We start from the raw sequence: 17,643 nt of genomic DNA, 5'->3' as shown, positions 1-17,643 counted from the left end.
TAGAGAGTCATCTTTAATAGTCAAAATTGTAGTCATGTTAGTTATATGTTTTTAGATGTATAGAGATATATTACTACTTCAAGAGGAAGATAGGCATTGAAGAGACTCCTTATGGAGATAGTTAACCATTTGGGCAAGAAACTGTTCTTGGCTGTACTGTTTCACTGGACATGCAGGACCTGCAGAGAAATGACTGCTGAACTTGCTGAAGGTGAGATGATTCTGCAGGGTTCCTGCTTCATGAAAGACTCTGAGAGTCATTCTGCAGGATACAGAAAATAGTGACTAAACTGTCTTTAAAATCTCCTGCTTCATGAAAAGGTCTGCTGGATACTATGGGCCTAAAGGTGCAAGCAAGATGGATGCCCCAACGGTACAGAAAAACTTTGGGTGACTGTCCAGGCAGTGAGATGTCTTTGTCAATTTTAGAGTTTTGGAAGTTTCTTGCAATGTACTTCCTGTTTACTTAGGTAATATAATAGAATCTTTGATGGAGTTGAAGAATAGATAGATATCTATAGTTATAGTTTTCTTAGTTATGATAAAAGATAAAGAAATAGAAACATTGTAACTGTAATTCTTGCGTGATATCTGTTATATGTAATTTTATTATGTTAAAGTTAAAGCTTTCTTTTTATTTAAATAGGAAAGGGGAGATGATGTGTGAGTTCTCTCTGTGTGATGCTTGTATTGGTTAATGAATAAAGAAACTGCATTGGCCTGATAGGACAGAACTTAGGTAGGTGGTAGAACAAAATTATGGGAGGAAGAAAGCAGAGTCAAGAGTTACACGTGGATCTGCCAGAGACAGATGCTGGGAATTTTTCCTGGTAAGCCACTGCCATGTGGCAATACACAGATTAATAGAAATGGGTTAAATTAATATGTAAGAATTAGCCAATAAAAACTTAGAGCTAATGGGTCAAGCAGTGATTTAATTAACACAGTTTCTGTGTAGTTTTTTTTTTCTCTTGAGACTAAGCTAGTCAGGTGGCTGGGATGAACAAGAAGCCCCTCCTTACAACATGTTTCACATCAAGAGTCACCTGGTATGGGACAGAAGGAAGATAAAATATAGGGACTACTATTATCAAAACTCTGCTCTCACAAAATTTTACTTCTCCCCATACCTATTTTTGTCTCTGTAGTACTTTTCATTGAATATTTGTCTATATGATTAATGTTTAAGTTTTCTACAATGAACAATAAATTTTCCTGTGATAATCTTTGAAATTTCCAGGAAGAAGATGGGGTCCCACAACAATTCCACCTGGTTGATATGATGTCATTATGCTGATAGCACCACATTAAGACTGGTTTTGACTTAAACTGCTCAAGATAAATCTAACTTGGCTACCTAAGATGATAAACCTTCTTATAATGTTCTGGTCATACTTCAAATAAGAACCTTAGAAAAAAAATCCTGACCACGACCACTCAGAAACTATCTGCAATTGTACCAGAAAATATTTTTGAAAGTTAACCATAATTTTAGTTTTTACAGCGTTCATAAAAATGAAACACCCCAATCACAGTTAGAAGTAATTCTAGAAAATAACATCACCTCTCCCAAGAAAGTTTGTCCTTAGGGGTAGGGACATTATTAGGGTTTGGTTATAATTGGTAAAGGGTTGGGGTAATAATGAAATAGGCACAGGAATATTTTTTGAAAAAGAAGAAAATTGATGGGATGGGATAATAGATAGATTAGTGAGTAATAGCTTACTTGTGAGCTATTATTTACAGACAATTTATATTGGTATATATTCTTCTATTTGATAAAATTTCAAATTATAGTTGTTTTACCGAATATGCCCATATATCTATTTGCAATATTTTTGAACCTATGCAAAGTTATTTGTCAATTGTATGCATGCATGTTTCTACCTATGCTTAAGAAATTTTGTATATTAATGTAATTTTAGGATGTATTTATCATATTGCACTATACATTTCTACCTCTGATCAAGATGCTTATATATTGTTTATATTTTGAGATTATTGTCTTCATTTTCTGCATATTTGTTTAAAGATTGTTTAATATTTTAATATGAAGTCTTAATCTTCAAGCAATATAGGTATTAAGAATTAAAGGTCAATAATCATCCTTGCTTGCCATACTTATAGTTAGACTAATCAGGTTCTTTAGATACATAGAGATTGTATTCTGGATAGATAGGTAATATGCAAACACTTCAAATAACTGTAGAATATGGCATTCAAACAACTTAGGATTCTGTTGACATGAGACACAATTGCTCCTGGCAGTACCGTTCTATTGCCAAGAGACTGTTGGGCGCCAAAGACATTCCACTTGGAGCTTGTTCTCTCTTGGCTAACCTGGCCTTTGGGCAAAGACCTGTCCCTGCTTCAAGTACTAACAAAAATTTATGGTGTCCAGACTGCACAAGCAGAATACAAGCAAAAAGAATGGCAAACCTTGCCAAGTCAGGGTAAGAGATAGTTTTTCAAATTCTCCTGAATCTGAAAATGGTCGGTCAGATACTCTAGGCCTTAGCCAAAGTTCACTGTGCTAACTTTGCATGATTGCTCAGATAGTCGATTGTCTCTGTCATTTCTTGCACCTTTTGGAATTTGTTTGATTGTACTTTCTGTTTACTCAAGTAATATTTCCCTTCTCATGTCTTTGATGAGTTTGAAGAATAGGCAGTCACAGGATAGGATAACTACCGAAACAATTAGCATATGTTTCTTGTTTGTTGTTGTTCATGCTGATTGCAATTCTAATTTTTATGCGTGTTTTTCCTCTTCTTTTCCCTAGGCAATACTTGATATTTGTCATTATAGTATATAATTTCATATCAGACTTAGAACTCTCTCATTTAGACAAAAATGGAGGTGTTGTAGGAACTCCTCCAGCCAATAGCCTTTAAGATACTGGCCCAATTTGATAATGGTCTTATGTACTGAAATTGCAGACAAAAAGCATGTGCAGGCCTCTTGACTGCTGGATTCAATTCCAATTCCCAGAGCATGTAGAGGACTGTGTATCACTACTCTTTCTGTGAATTTGTCCCCAAATAAATAAACCTCTGCTCTAGTCCATTCTAAGCTATTGTAGAACTCTTTTGTATGTCAGCACTTGAACTGGTATCTAGGAACACTTTCCTTTTGGAGGGATACCTTGCTCAGCCTAGATATAGGGGAAGGGCCTTGGTATTGCCTCAAAGTAAAGTGTCAGATTTTGTTGACAGGTTTCATGGGAAGCCTTACCCTTTCTGAGGAGTGAATGGGGAGGTTATCATGGAAGGAGGTTTAAGTGAGAAGAGGGAAGTAAGTGGGAATGGGGATAGCTATGTAAAATGAGAAAAGATTATATTAAAAAATTCTTAATAAAAAATTTAAAAAGTTAAAGAATATATTTTAAGCAAAAGGGTATAGTAGCAATTGCAATATCTTCTTCAAAACAACAAGAAATGAGAAAATAACCAAAAGATAACATCAGAAACATAATTATGTTTAGTAATGTGTCCTAGATGAAAGGAGGACACAAGAAGGCTTGATATTTTATTGGATCCTAATCATAAATGCCCATATATATATATAAAACTCAAATATTTTTAAAGTGTATATATATAATTTTAAATTGTATATATAAATTTAAATTATATATATTTAAATTATGTATGTAATCATAATATATCATATAATTATGCATATATAATATATAATAAAAATATATAATTATGTATGTGAATATAACATATATAAAATATAATTATACATAAATTTAAAATATATATAAATTTAAATTATATATATATATAAATTTAAAACTTGACATTATATTAGTTCATGACTGGTTTCCTTTGCAGTAGATTACAAAATCATCAAGCAAGAGCTTCCATTTTGGGTCAGGGATGGATATTATTCAACTACATTAATTTTAAGACAATTCACTATGGAAACAACATTATACTTGCCTAATTTATAAGTCATCCTTTCCAGGACTGTGACACCAGTCTATTTCTAAACCCAGTTATCTCAGTGTATTTCAAAAACAGTTCTCTTTTCACCACAGATGATGGAAAAGCACAACACATATCATAACAACAGTGCAGAATATATTTTAAATATCCAAAGTTAGTTAGGTACATCCTATTGTCAATGATTCATTATGTAAAATGTCAGTGATATACAATTAATTGCTGACACTAATAAAATCAGCAGTCAAATTACAGTCATTGATATATTTCAACTAAATTTTGAGTTATTATTATCCAAAGCCAATCAATTTTTTAAAAACTTGGATATTTCAGACAATATTCACAAATCATAATAAAGGATATATGCATATATATACATACATGCCTATACACAAGTATAAAATTTTGTGTATGTTAGTGTAATAGTTTGCCCTGTTCCTTTAAGAGACAAGCCCCCCACCCCACAGTCCACCACTGAGTCTGGCAGATCTTCCTTCTGCTTCCAGTCAGACCTCCTTCCTTCCTGTCTCTTTTCCAAAAAGTCTGTTTCTGCCTTGCTCCCTTCTTCCTACTTCTTCCCTCCCCCTCTCTATTTCTCTTTTCCTCTCTCACTACCTGCCTCTTTTCTGCTTTTCTCCCTTCTTCTCTTTCAACTTTTCACCTTTCCTTCCATAACCCACTAAATAAATACCCACGTTCTCTGCATGGCATGCCTATCTGTCTTGGTCTCTCACTTGCTAATTGGCTTCCTGCCTGGGACAGGCTGCTTTCATGGCCCACTGTGGTCTCATGCCTGCTGCCTACTGTCACCACTTGGAGATATGCAGCATTTTACTTTTACCATTACAGTGTAGGTATATCAAAATCTAAAAATGACAAACTCCTTACATGACAAAGATTTTCCTTTGAAGAAGGAATATAAATTAAAAGATGGACTTATGATGAGAATATAAAACTTTATTTTATCCCAGAAAAAGCAGAACCAAGTGTTCAAACCAAGAAAACTTAAGGAATTATTTAAGATACAGAAAACCTGTAAACTGGAAAAATTAAATTATCTTTACTAATTATATACTGATTTAATTAGTGATTTAATTCTGTTTGATGAAGAGAAGCCATCTGAACTTGGAGCCAAGTTGTTTTATAGAACAAGATAGAATCTGGAGAAGAAACCATCATAAATTCTGGTTTGCTTTCTATTTCCCAAAAATGTCTTAGGAACTTTGTAGGGTAGACTATAGAAGGAATTATGCTAGTTAAAGGAATGTTATTAAAGTATACTGCATGAAATTCCCTCCAAATTTTAAAAAGTATTTGTTTCTGATGGACAAAATACTGAAGTTTGCTATGTAGTGTTTCATAAAATAAATATATTTTAAAATGTCCCCAGGAATTATAGTTTTTTTCTACTAGTACTAGAAATTAAGTATCATAATAAATGGACTCTGTACTTTTCTCCATATGCAAAACATAAAATCATATTTTCAATTGGTTTTATGTATGCAAAAACTGAGAAGTCTGCATACAATGGAGTGTTTTATAATAAACTGAATTTCTGGAAATTAAAAATTTAACTGTAAGATTAATTTTACTTGTCCAAGGAACACTTTGTAAATTTAAAAAGGTAGAAGGGAAAGAAAGCAAAAACCAAAACTTTAGGTAATAAAAAGAAGTACTTTGAAAATACATTGAAAGAAATGATTATCATAGATTACCTTGGTTAAACAAATATAGTCAAGAACTGATTAATATTCCAAAGTGTACCAAAGCTGCTCTGTAGGTCAGTCTTACACTGATTACTTAGGTGTGAACTTAGACTCTTCAGATGATTTCTAGTTTGCAAGTTCAGTAAAGACAAAGTGAAGATCTGAACCTAGTGAAATATTAAGTACATAAATGCTACCAAAACAATTGCTGAAATTGATTTAATCCCATTTACTCAATAAGTTTCTGTACACAAACACACACACACACATTCACAGCATGTCTCGTGCTTCATGCATAAATATATATATATGCAAATTATATATATAGTATATTATAGACATTCACATACTAGCTAACATATTCACATAGAACAATAACTGAGGTTAGTTATCTCTACAAGTTTTCTTTAATAGTCTAATATGTGAATTCAGCTAAGTTTCATTTAATAATGATCCACATTTACTTTAATTTCATATATACTTGGAGAAAGTCATTCATGTAGATTCAAGGAATTTATACTTAACTATTCAAGATGTAATTATAAGTATATTTTCAAAAAAGCATAATTCTCTGTCATTATTGCATTGTTATAAATGAAAATATGCAATATCAGGTTTGGAGGTCAATGTTACACTGATCGCTTGTTATATGAAAACAAACTTAAATATTGAAAGGTTTGTTCTCTGGTCTTCACTGTGCATTAAATTCAAATAGAACATTCATTTGCAGAACTCTGTTGGAGTTAATCACCTATTTTCCATTAGGTTACAAAAAGATAATTATTACTTTAAAAAGCTGAAACCGGCATTGCAAACATAGATTTAGTGGCTTACCAAAGATGTTACAAACCAGTTGGTAAGTAACATACATTTTAAATTGGTAAACTATGTGTGTATGATTCACACTGACAAGCCTGCATCCCCTGTGGAGACACTGCAATCTGTTATGCAACATTGACTTGATATTTGCAAAGATTTTTGACTCTTTTAAAAAATGTTAATTTTATAAACCCACAGAGCCCTGAAACCAAAGACTAAGTACATAAAAATAATGATCTTGTTTACAACTTTTACCCATGAATTTCTAAATAAAATTCAAACGCATCTGCTTCCTAAAGGATATGATGATGTTCCCATTATTTTATGCTTATTAAGTTAGAACTGCAACCATCGAGTGCTATGGGGAATCGGCATGGATGACTATGCTAAGTCATTAAGTCATTATTTCTGCCAAAGTACACATAGATGACAACTTTTCCTACCACGCACTTAATCTGTCTTTCGGCATGGGTGAACTCTAAAGTTATAGACTGATAACTTATGTGCCAATCTTAATTTCTTATCTATGTTCTGTGGCTTCAATGGTATAACAAAACAGTTGATTTGTTACCAACATTCAAAATGAAGGAGATTCTACACCAAAAAAAACCTTATATTTGAAACAATTTATAATAATTAAAATTCTGGCATTATATATGCATGCAACACAGGAAAAATAGGAAGCTAATGTAAAGAATGAATCCCCTATTCTAGGGTCATTCATTCACTAACACGCTACCATCACCACCATTCTTATTCTACAAATATAAAAGGAATGTGCAGTTGTTACTTTTTACAAAGTGAGGCAACTGACTTTTTAAAAGCATTTAAAATGTTATATTTCGCAACAAAATGAGACAGTTATATTGTTTTTATCTTTTTTATTTGTTTAGCTTAATAGAATTACATTTCCCTCTTTCCCCTTGCCCCCTCAAACTTTCCCATATAACCCTCAACACTATCCTTGAAATTTATGGTTTTGTCTTTCTTTAGTTGTTATTGCATTTACACATACACGTGCGCACACACACAACACACTTTTGTATAATCCTAAATATGTCTTACTTGATTCCTATAATGTTGCTTGTGTGTATATTTTCAGGATTGTTTGAAACTAAACCACCATTGGTGGGCTCTTCCTTGTGGAAGACCACTTCCCACACTCCCTGCTTTGAGGAAAGCTGAAAAGTTGCCTGTTACTTCTTTGTGCAAGGTTGAGGCCTCCTTTTCAGTTTGGCACGTCCATTGGTGCCATCCCTGTTCAGTTCACATTGGGCGGTCACATTGGTAAGGCTTTTTCATAATTCTTCTGCTGTCACTAGGAGATAGCATTTCACAGCTCTCTTATATGTGACCCTATTACTTCTACAATCTTTCTGTTCTCTCACAATGTTTGCTGAGTCTTAAATGCATGAGCATTTTGTGGATGTATCCATTTGGGATGGTCTCCACTAATTTTCATTTTGATTGGTTGTGGTTTTCTGTACTGGTCTCTTATGCAGAAATAAGTTCCTTGGTTGAATGGTGAAGACTACACTTATTGTGGGCATTAGGACAAATGTTAATAAGTTCTTGTTAGGGATTTTGCAGGAATTGTATTTTTCCCTTAGAGACTCCCTGCTTTGATCTGTTACATTGCAGCCTCACTCTTATGATATGTATTTAAGATCTTTCCTCTATAGATTTTGTCCCTTTTTAAAAAATACATATAATCTTTTATGAGTACTTAATGTATTTGCTACTCATTGCTCATAACAGTTTTAGCAGGAGATGGAAAGTATTCTAAAATGTCTTCCTGTATGTATTCTCTGTCTTTTTCACTGAGAATCTTAGAACCACTCTCCCAATATTTTTCAGCATGATCCTTAGTTCAGTCACACCGTATGTGGCAGGAAAAAAAGTGTATTGAAGATATAACATATAAACATAATCTCTACCATAATCAGAAACTAAGTGACCAAGCATAAAGAAACAGAACTTCTATCCAAAGATCAAGGGAAAAAAATATTTAAATGAAATCAATAATAAAACAACACGAGTTCAAACAAATAAAACCAGAACACAAGTTTCTACACTCTATTAACAAAAATGCCCAGTTTGAATCACAATAATGCTTATGCCCTATATCCATGTTCACTAAAGCAAGCAGTCAATAGGATTTGGCCTTATCTCTGTTTTCTTAGTGATATTCAATTTAACAAAAGGACCAGAAATTTATACTAAGTAGGATCAGATAGTATACAGTCAGGTAGAAGAACTAGTAGGAAAAAAGTTATAAGAACATGCAAATCACAGTTAAAGAGAAAAAAAAATAAAATAACTGGTGATCAGATTTCACCAGATTTCACTTTATGAGATCAGTGGTTGACTAGAAATGAAGATAAAACGATTGAACTCAGCTAGACCCTTTCAAACCACTCCATGTCAAAATATTTTTAAGGATCCTGAAAGAGTCAAGAAGGAAGCATATCATATAAAAGAGCAACGATGTGACTTATCACACTTTCTCATAAGAAAGAAGATAAAAGATAGCATTTAATTATGTGTTCATGGGAAACATCTTCAAATTTATATTCTTTTATTTCATTGCTCTTTGGCAAAGTTAATGAAAATAGTCTTAGAATGTATATGGTTTTATGTTAGTAAAGCAATGTATATATTTTCTTATGATTTAATAATTACATAATTATTTAAATAATATAGTTTAAAATTGCATAATAAGTCTCATAAGGCACATTAGAGAAGAAATTGAATGATAGTTATATTGTTGTGAAATTCATATATTTGCACAAATTAAATATATGTGTATTTATATACATGCATATATATAACTTGTAGATAACTCAATAAAATTGAGTAAAAATTTATCATAGGTTTAATTAAATAAGGGTATTATAGCAATATTAATACAATTTCAATGAATTTCTATTGAATTTTAAACTACTATTATTATTTTTATGAAATTTAATAAGGTTTCTTTATATTTGAGTAAGATATGAGATGGATAGAAAAGGCAAAAGAACACCTAATTCTAACCATATCAATATGGCATTAAATGAGAATTTATTAAACCATCAAACTAAAAGGTAGATAATATCAGATTTTAAGTGAAACAATACCTAACAACAGCTTATCTTAAAATAAAAAACAGGCTTTAACTGCAATTATGAATTCAAACTCAAACATAAAGAGGATGAAAGAAAATGATCTAATAAGATAAAAAATACAAACAACAAACATAAGAAAATCATGTTGAAGTCAGCTGAAATAGGCACGATGAGGAACATTAATTACAGAAGCAAAGAGATATTACATAATGACACATGTATTGATATATTAACCTAAAACAACATCCATATATTAACTGCTATAGATAAATAAAAAATTAAAAGAGCTATAAATTAAAAAATGACAGTGGCTCATTTCAATATTTCATTTCAGTAACTGATAGTGCCAATAAAGAAAATGATAGAAAATAAAAAATATTTACAATAACTCTATTAAACAGCACGAAGTTCTAGCAGCAGAAGAATAAGCTACAGAAGTAGAAGACAGTTTTTTTTTCAAGTGTAAATAAGTGTGAAATGTTTCGAGAATAATCTATATATTATATTATCAGTCTCAATAGATTTAAAAGGACTGAACCCACACAAAGTGTTTAACTGACAACTGTAGGCATGAGGAAAAGCCATGAAGAAACTTAGGAAATTCTAAAATACAGGAAACTTTAAAATATTCATTCCTATATAGACCATGGTTTTAAGTTATTCATAAGCTGAAATATACCAATATCAAAGCACCAAGTATTTAAAGTAGTAGTAAAGGAGGTAGTGACTTTAAGGTGAATAGATTCAATAACAAAATCGACACTCAACCTGACTGCTTTCCTTTGACTGGTGTCAGAGAATACACTGTTTGCATAGGAGAAGCTTTATTTCCAGGGAACACAGTGTTAGTAAGCAAAATAGAGAGCAGGAATTTAGAAGTGCACATCAGACAAGGTTCATGGACAGTATTTTCTGAGGTGATAACATCCCTCAATAACTGATTTCAACATATTAGGGGATTCAAAAATACTTTTCTTCTTGGCTTACTACCACTCTTATTAATTTATACTAAACAAAGGCTTAAAACATTAAGATGTGTACTATTGTGCTTAATGTAAATCTAATTACTACTTCATATATTTAGTTTATTTAAATTTTCTATTTAGGGTTTCCTGCCCTGTGGGAAGTTCAAGTTCCTCCCCCCTCCCTCCAGGTCCAGGAAGGTGAGCATCCAAACAGACTGGATCCCAAAACTCCAGTATATGCAGAGGAAACAAGTCCCAGTGTCATTGTCAATGGCTTTTCAGAAAGACCCCGCGCCAGCCTCATTCAGAGAATCTGGTTGGATCATGTGCTCGTTCAGTCCCAGTCCAACTGGCCTTGGTGAACTCTCATTAGATCAGTCCCCTTATATCAGTGGGTGAACGCACTCCTCATGGTCCTGATGGAGAGGGAGGAGGAGAGGGAGTGGGGGGAGAGGGAGGGTGTTGAGAGGAGGGGCGGAAATGGAAACTTTTATAAATTAATAAACTTTTATAAAATAAATAAATAGATGAACTTTCTATTTAAATAAATGTAGATTAATTTGCGGTTAGATAATTAGCATACTTCAATACTAACAAAAAATCTATAGGATAACTTATCAACAAATACGAATCCTCTATAAAACCAGATAAGGTCATGTAAAATGCTTATAAAAATTGATACAATATAAACAGAAGGAAATTATTCAAAATATTGACACCATGAAAACTGGGGTTTTGACGCTTTATTCCTGTAACTGGACCTATTGGGGTCAGAGAAGGAGTCCTGACAACACAGAGCTAAACCACAACTGGAAAAAAAGAAAAATAGCAACAAAGTCATACTGAAAACCAAAAAATGGAGATTTCTTCAGTGTGGGGATATTTGGTGAGAGGAAATAAGAAGTCCAGTGAAGTCCCACCTCCACACTTAACATGAGGGTGCTCTCTTGAGATATAGGTTTACATGGAAAGCTGGACATAGTGGGGGTCCCACTCATGGACATTGGCTTCATCTCTGCTTGTCTCACTTCAAAATAGCCTGACAAGTTAGGAGAACTGGATGAAATCTTACTCAGGAGACAAGCTCCCCTCTCAGGGATACCAGGATTCAGTCTTTACTATTGTCCAGCATAAGACAACTAGAGAACTTTCTTAGACTCCTTGTATTAGTAGTCTTACTAATGAGAATGAGGTGTGTTACTTTGTACTTTTCATTTTTAAATCCTCTTCTTTTGGTGCGGGAGAATTGTCTATATTTTGTCAGTTATGTTTTAAATAAACACTGATTGGCCTGTAGCCAGGCAGGAAATATAGGCAGGAAAACCAGACAGGAAGTAGAGGTGGGGCAATGAGAACAGAAGTATTCAGGGAAGAAGGAAGCTCTTTCCCTAGTCCTCCCTAGACACTGAAGAAGCAGGATGTGACCTGCCCCACTGAAAAAGGTACTAAGCCATGTGGCTGACATAAATAAGAATAATTGGTTAATATAAGTTATAGGTGCTAATACGAAGCCTGAGCTATGGGCCAATTAGTTAATAACTTATGTAGACTTCTGTGTGTGATTTTCTTTGGGATTTACTGGCTGTGGGAACTGGACAGGACAGAAACCCCAATAAGCAGGACCTCACGTTACATTCTTTTATGACAAATGTCATTTAAAAATTACTTCTAATTGTAAGAGCATAGTTGAGGGAGTCCATAAAAGTCTGCTAAATTATAAGAAGTCTGAGCTTTCATCCCATGGCGATCAATCACCATGGGTGGATAGTCCCCTAGGGATGTCTAGAAAGAAGATTAAAATCTCAAAAAATAATTTAAAAACTCACACATACTTTCCTCAGCAATGGCAGCTACTATAAGATTTTTTTACTCTTTCGATAATTATAATACTGTATATTTCCTGGGGCTGGAGTTAGTCATCTCTTGTGATGATAGCAGGCTCAGCCTTGAGACTCTTCTCTGTAAAATATATAAATTGGTTTGCAATAATGGGGGTGAACTATCCTTTATGGCAATTAGGTTGTTAAGGAAACCATTATAAGAACTTTCAAGGACAAAGGTTAATAACTCTAAGACTTTGTAGAAATAAAGGGAATATTTTCTGGTTTACTGATAGAGTTGATTAAATAGCAACATTCAGTCATTTGGCCTTTTTTGCTAATCAAAAAAAGATGAAAGTTGCCTGCTGAGTCCCAAACTAATGCACTAGTGTTGTGATGTATAAAAATGAGTTTTAATGAAACAGTTCAAATCCTCAACCATGCCTCTCTTACTAAAATAAAGGAATTATGTAATATTGGAAAACGCAAATTGAATTAATTATTTAAAATTTACTCTGCATATATAGTCTAATGCAAGCTAGTGGCAATGATTTTCAGATTTCCAGTTACAGAAGGTTCTGGGAAGATGTCTTATAAGGTACTCAGAGAATCAATAAGTATATTAATCTAGGTGCAAGCAGGAGATGGAACCAATACAATGATCTCAGCAAGGAATTTTAACATAACAAATTGTAGTACATGACCAAGAAAAAGTGAAATCAAAGGCATACTTTGTGGCAGAGAGAGGGAATTCAGGAAGCAACAGACCTGGGAATGAGACATGTTCTCTACGGCTAAGGTTCAGATCTCAGTGCCCAAGACCTAATTGGCAGAAACACTCTCTGTGATGCCCAGATCAAATAGATGGATCCCTGTCAGAAGGTAGCATCCCCCAGCCATTGAGCTGCACTTGAGCGAACATACACTAAGAATGGGAAAGCTGCTGCAGCCAGCAGGAGGAAGCTTTCCTCCCCCAGTATCCCCTTAGGAAGCTTAACTAAGCTCATGGTAAGAATAGTAAAAAGGAATCTAATCAATCTTTATAGAGCAGGTATTGAAAGCCATTTTGGATATAAAAAGGAGGTCTATGAGATTAGCATTTGGGTCCCCAATTCAACCAGGGAACTTCAGTTATTTCTTGTTTAAAAAAAATGATAGTTACCTCTGAAAGTTCCTTTATTGTACAGGAGGATTATTTTGGCTATCCTGGGTTTTTTGTTTTTTTCATACGAAGTTGAGTGTTGTTCTTTCAAGGTCTATAAAGAATTGTGTTGGGATTTTGATGGTGATTGCATTAAATCTATAGATTGCTTTTGGTGGGATTGCCATTTGTATTATGTTGACCCTACCTATTCAAAAACCTGGGAGATTTTTCCATTTTCTGGTATCTTCTTTTATTTCTTTCTTCAAAGACTTAAAGTTTGTGTCAAACAGGTCTTTTACTTCTTTGGTTACTATTACCCCATGATATTTAATGTTATTTGTGGCTAATGTGAAGGGTGATGCTTATATAGATCTCCATGGGAAGAGGAAATAGATAAGATCTCATGAAAAAATTGGAGGATGTGGGTGGGGGGAGAGAGAGGATGGAAGGGGAGGAGGTGGGGAGAAGGGAAGGGGAGAGGAGAACTTGAGGAAATGGGGTAGTCAAGATGGGGGAAGGACAGAGAGGGAGAGCAAGGAAAGAGATATCTTGAGTGAGGGAGCCATTATGGGGCTAGCAAGAAGCCTAGCACTAGAGAAATTCCCAGGAATCTACAAGGATGAGCCAGGCTAAGAGCTTAAATAACAGGGGAGAGGGTGTCCGAACTGGCCCTGCCAGTCAAATTGATGACTATCTTAAAGGTCACCATAGAACAGTCATCCATTCTCTGATGGAAGAAGATTCAGAGAACCACAGAGAAGCTCTGAGCTAAGCTCCCAACATCCAGTTAAAGAGTGGAAGCAGTAAGAATATGAGCAAAGCGTCAAGACCATGATAGGGATACCACTGAAACAGCTTACCTGAGCTAATGGGAGCTCACGAACTCTGCCCTAACAGGGAAGGAACAAGCATTGGAACAAACCAGGCTCTGGGAATGTGGATGACTATTGTATGGTTGGGGCAGACTGCGGGGCCACTGACAGGGGGACTAGGATTTATCTCTACTGCTTGTACTGGCTTTTTGGAACCCATTCTCTGGATGAATACCTTCCTCAGCCTAGATATAGTAGTGAGGGTCTTGGCAATGTGCCTTACATCTCTGAGGAGTGGATGAGGGATGGGTTGGGAAGAGGGTGGAGGGAACAGAAGGAGGAGAAAGAGTGGAAACTGGGATGTTATGTAAAGTGATAAAAGTTAGCTTTTTTTGTTTTTTAAATAAAATAAAACAGTGATAATTGCTTACAGCATTTATTTGAAACAAACTTTGAAAGACAATAGATTGGAATAAAGAAAACAACTTAGAACTTTTAAATTTAAACATGAAATGTCATTAACAAATTAAAATGTTGACTGAAAACTATTTTCATTTATTTTTTGTTTAAACATTTTTCATACCCTATATTTTGATCACATTTTCCATTCTCCCAACTTCTACCAGATCCTCTCCATCTCCCTACCCATGCAATTTCTTCTTCTTTTTCTCCTTCTTCAAAAAAGAAAACAAAATAAAAAACAAACAAACATAAAGATGGAGCCTGTTTCATGTTGGCCTGCCTTTGAAGGTGGATGATGGACCAGCAATATTCTACTGGAGAAAACTGATCTTCCCTCTTCTACCAGGTATCCCTTGTAAATAACTTGTTGGTTAATAATGGGACATTGTATCTACTTCCTCTTCTCAGTGCTGAGATTTTGTCAGGTTTGAGCCTGTTCAGGTCTGTACATACTGTCAGAGTCTCTGTGCATTCATTTGTGAATCTGCACTGCTGTGTTCAGAAGCTTTTACCTCGGTGCCACCTTCTGCCTCTGGCTCTTCCAATCTTTCTGCCTCTATTCTGCATAAGTCCCTCAGCATTGAGGCCAGGCATTTGATAAAGACATCTCATTTAGGGTGCTCTCCAGAGTGTCTCACCTTGGGCTCACTGTCTAATTGTGGGAGGAGTCACAAAAGAAGACTCCACAGCACAAAGAGCAAAATTAGTAAGTTACATGCACTAAGGATTAAAAAGAAAGTATTAATTGTCCAAGATAAGGTTTCTTGGTCTTTTTCCTCTTCCTTCTCCTCTTCTTTTTATTCTCCATTTTCTTATTGATGAGTGTTTCACTATAAATTAAAATATGTCTTGAAAATCCTTATATAGATTGAACAAATTTTTTTATTACTTATTTTGAGAATTTCATACAAGAGTACAATATCTTCATCATTTTAATCCAACCATTCATCTTTTCCAGCTGCTCATCTGTCTCCATAACTCCCTTCCCTCTGAAACTCATTAGACATTTATAATTATTTTATATATGTGTATATATACACACACACAAATATACTCTGCTGAGTTTAGTACTGCTCATGAGTACATATCTTTAGGGCTGCCTACTTGGGACTGGATAATCTACCAGGGAGCTCATCCCTGGAGAAGACTGATTCTCCCTGTCTTACCATCTAAAATTGCTTATGACTTTTCTCCCAGGAGTAGGGCCTTATGATATTTTCTCCATCCTGTGAAGGTCTTGCATGGATACAACTACTTTTCATATGTAGAAGATAATATCTCAGAGGAGACATCATGTCCCTCTGTCTTTTATAATCATTCTGTCCCTTCTTCCACAATGTTCTCTGAGTTTTAAGTATAATGCTTGTGTTGTAGGAGCAGTTGTTTTCTGCATTTTCACCAATTATGGCTTTCTGTAATGATCTCTGTCTGCCGCAAAAGTGTCTTTTTTGATGAGTGGTGAGAGCATGTATATAAGGCTATACTTCTAATATAGTCAGGAATTATACTGGCTTAGGGATGTAGCTGTTTAGGTTCTCCTCTAAGGACCATGACCACTTCAGCCTCAAGTAGATGGCTAGGTTTCCTGTACCAGGCGTAACTTCATGCTACTGAGCAGACCTTAAGTACAATTAGTCAATGTTGTTCATCCCCAATACATACATGCCACTGTTGTATCCTCGGGTATATCTTTCTACTCTGGTCATCGTTGTGATTCATAGATTTGGCCATTGGGTAAGACTTGTAATTATTTTTTTCCTTGACAGTTTGCACAACAAATTCTGATATAATGAAGCCAGTCAGTCTTTAAGTGGGAGTCTTCGAGGTCAGTTCCAGGTTAATTCCTCTAAGTCTTGTAAATGAAGTGTAGGGTATCTTTAGCAAAAAGTATTTACTTTTAAGTTTGTGAAAACAAATAAGGACAATGGCAATAATATATATTGTTTTGGGAACTTCTTGAACCTTCCTTACCAATAATAATAAGGGATGCTTCTAATGCTCTGGGACAGGGTTTTTTGTTATCTAGTCCTCAGCTAATTTGGGAGACATTGCCATCCCTAATGATATAGTTTTATTTAAATTATTTATATACGTATAAGGGCATATATTTATGTATGCATTACTAAACAAACAGAAAACACAGGCTAAGCTAGATTCAAACTCAATATATCGTTCAGACTTATCTTAAATTTATAAATCTTGCTTGATTTGTTACAGTTATGGGATTATAGTGATGTGCAACCATATCAGGGTAAGTTAAGTCACGTAAAAATTGTATCAACAAAATGAGCACTAATTAGAAAAAATCATGCTACAAACCCAAACAATCAAAGAGAAAACGCAAAAATAGCAAGAAAATCTTGAATCACCTAGAGTACATACATCTAAAGATGAGAAACTAAAAACAAAGTAGAGAAAACAGAGAAACTAAGTACGTCTATAATATTATTTCATTTAATTGAGAAATTTAGAAGCAAATACCAAACATTGTAAGAAACTGACAAAGGTTGCAAACGTTCTAAATAGAACTAATAGTAAAAAAAAAAATTCCAACTAAGAAGAGTCAGTTTAGCTTTATTCAATTTGTTTATGCACAAACTTAAACTTGATGGCAGGACCACAATGCTAAATCATAGGAAAAATATTACAAAAAAAGACACCAAATTTCCACAGCCTTTAAACTGTTGGCACTTTCATTTCCACCCAAACTTTCTAATTGAGTATCATTAAAAAAGTTCAGTGTTCAAAGTAAATAAATGGTTAAGTGAAGTCATGAGATATGTTTGAAGAGCTACCAGGGTAGCAGTATTTACTGAGTGGCCAGCATAAGGTCATCAGTAGAGATAGTAAACAAAAAAGCA

The sequence above is a fragment of the Myodes glareolus genome, chromosome 13, assembly GCF_982192425.1.
Source record: "Myodes glareolus chromosome 13, mMyoGla1.1, whole genome shotgun sequence".
Classification (NCBI taxonomy): Eukaryota; Metazoa; Chordata; class Mammalia; order Rodentia; family Cricetidae; genus Myodes; species Myodes glareolus.
The sequence above is the reverse complement of the archived record's forward strand: the minus strand, read 5'-3'. Positions refer to the sequence as shown.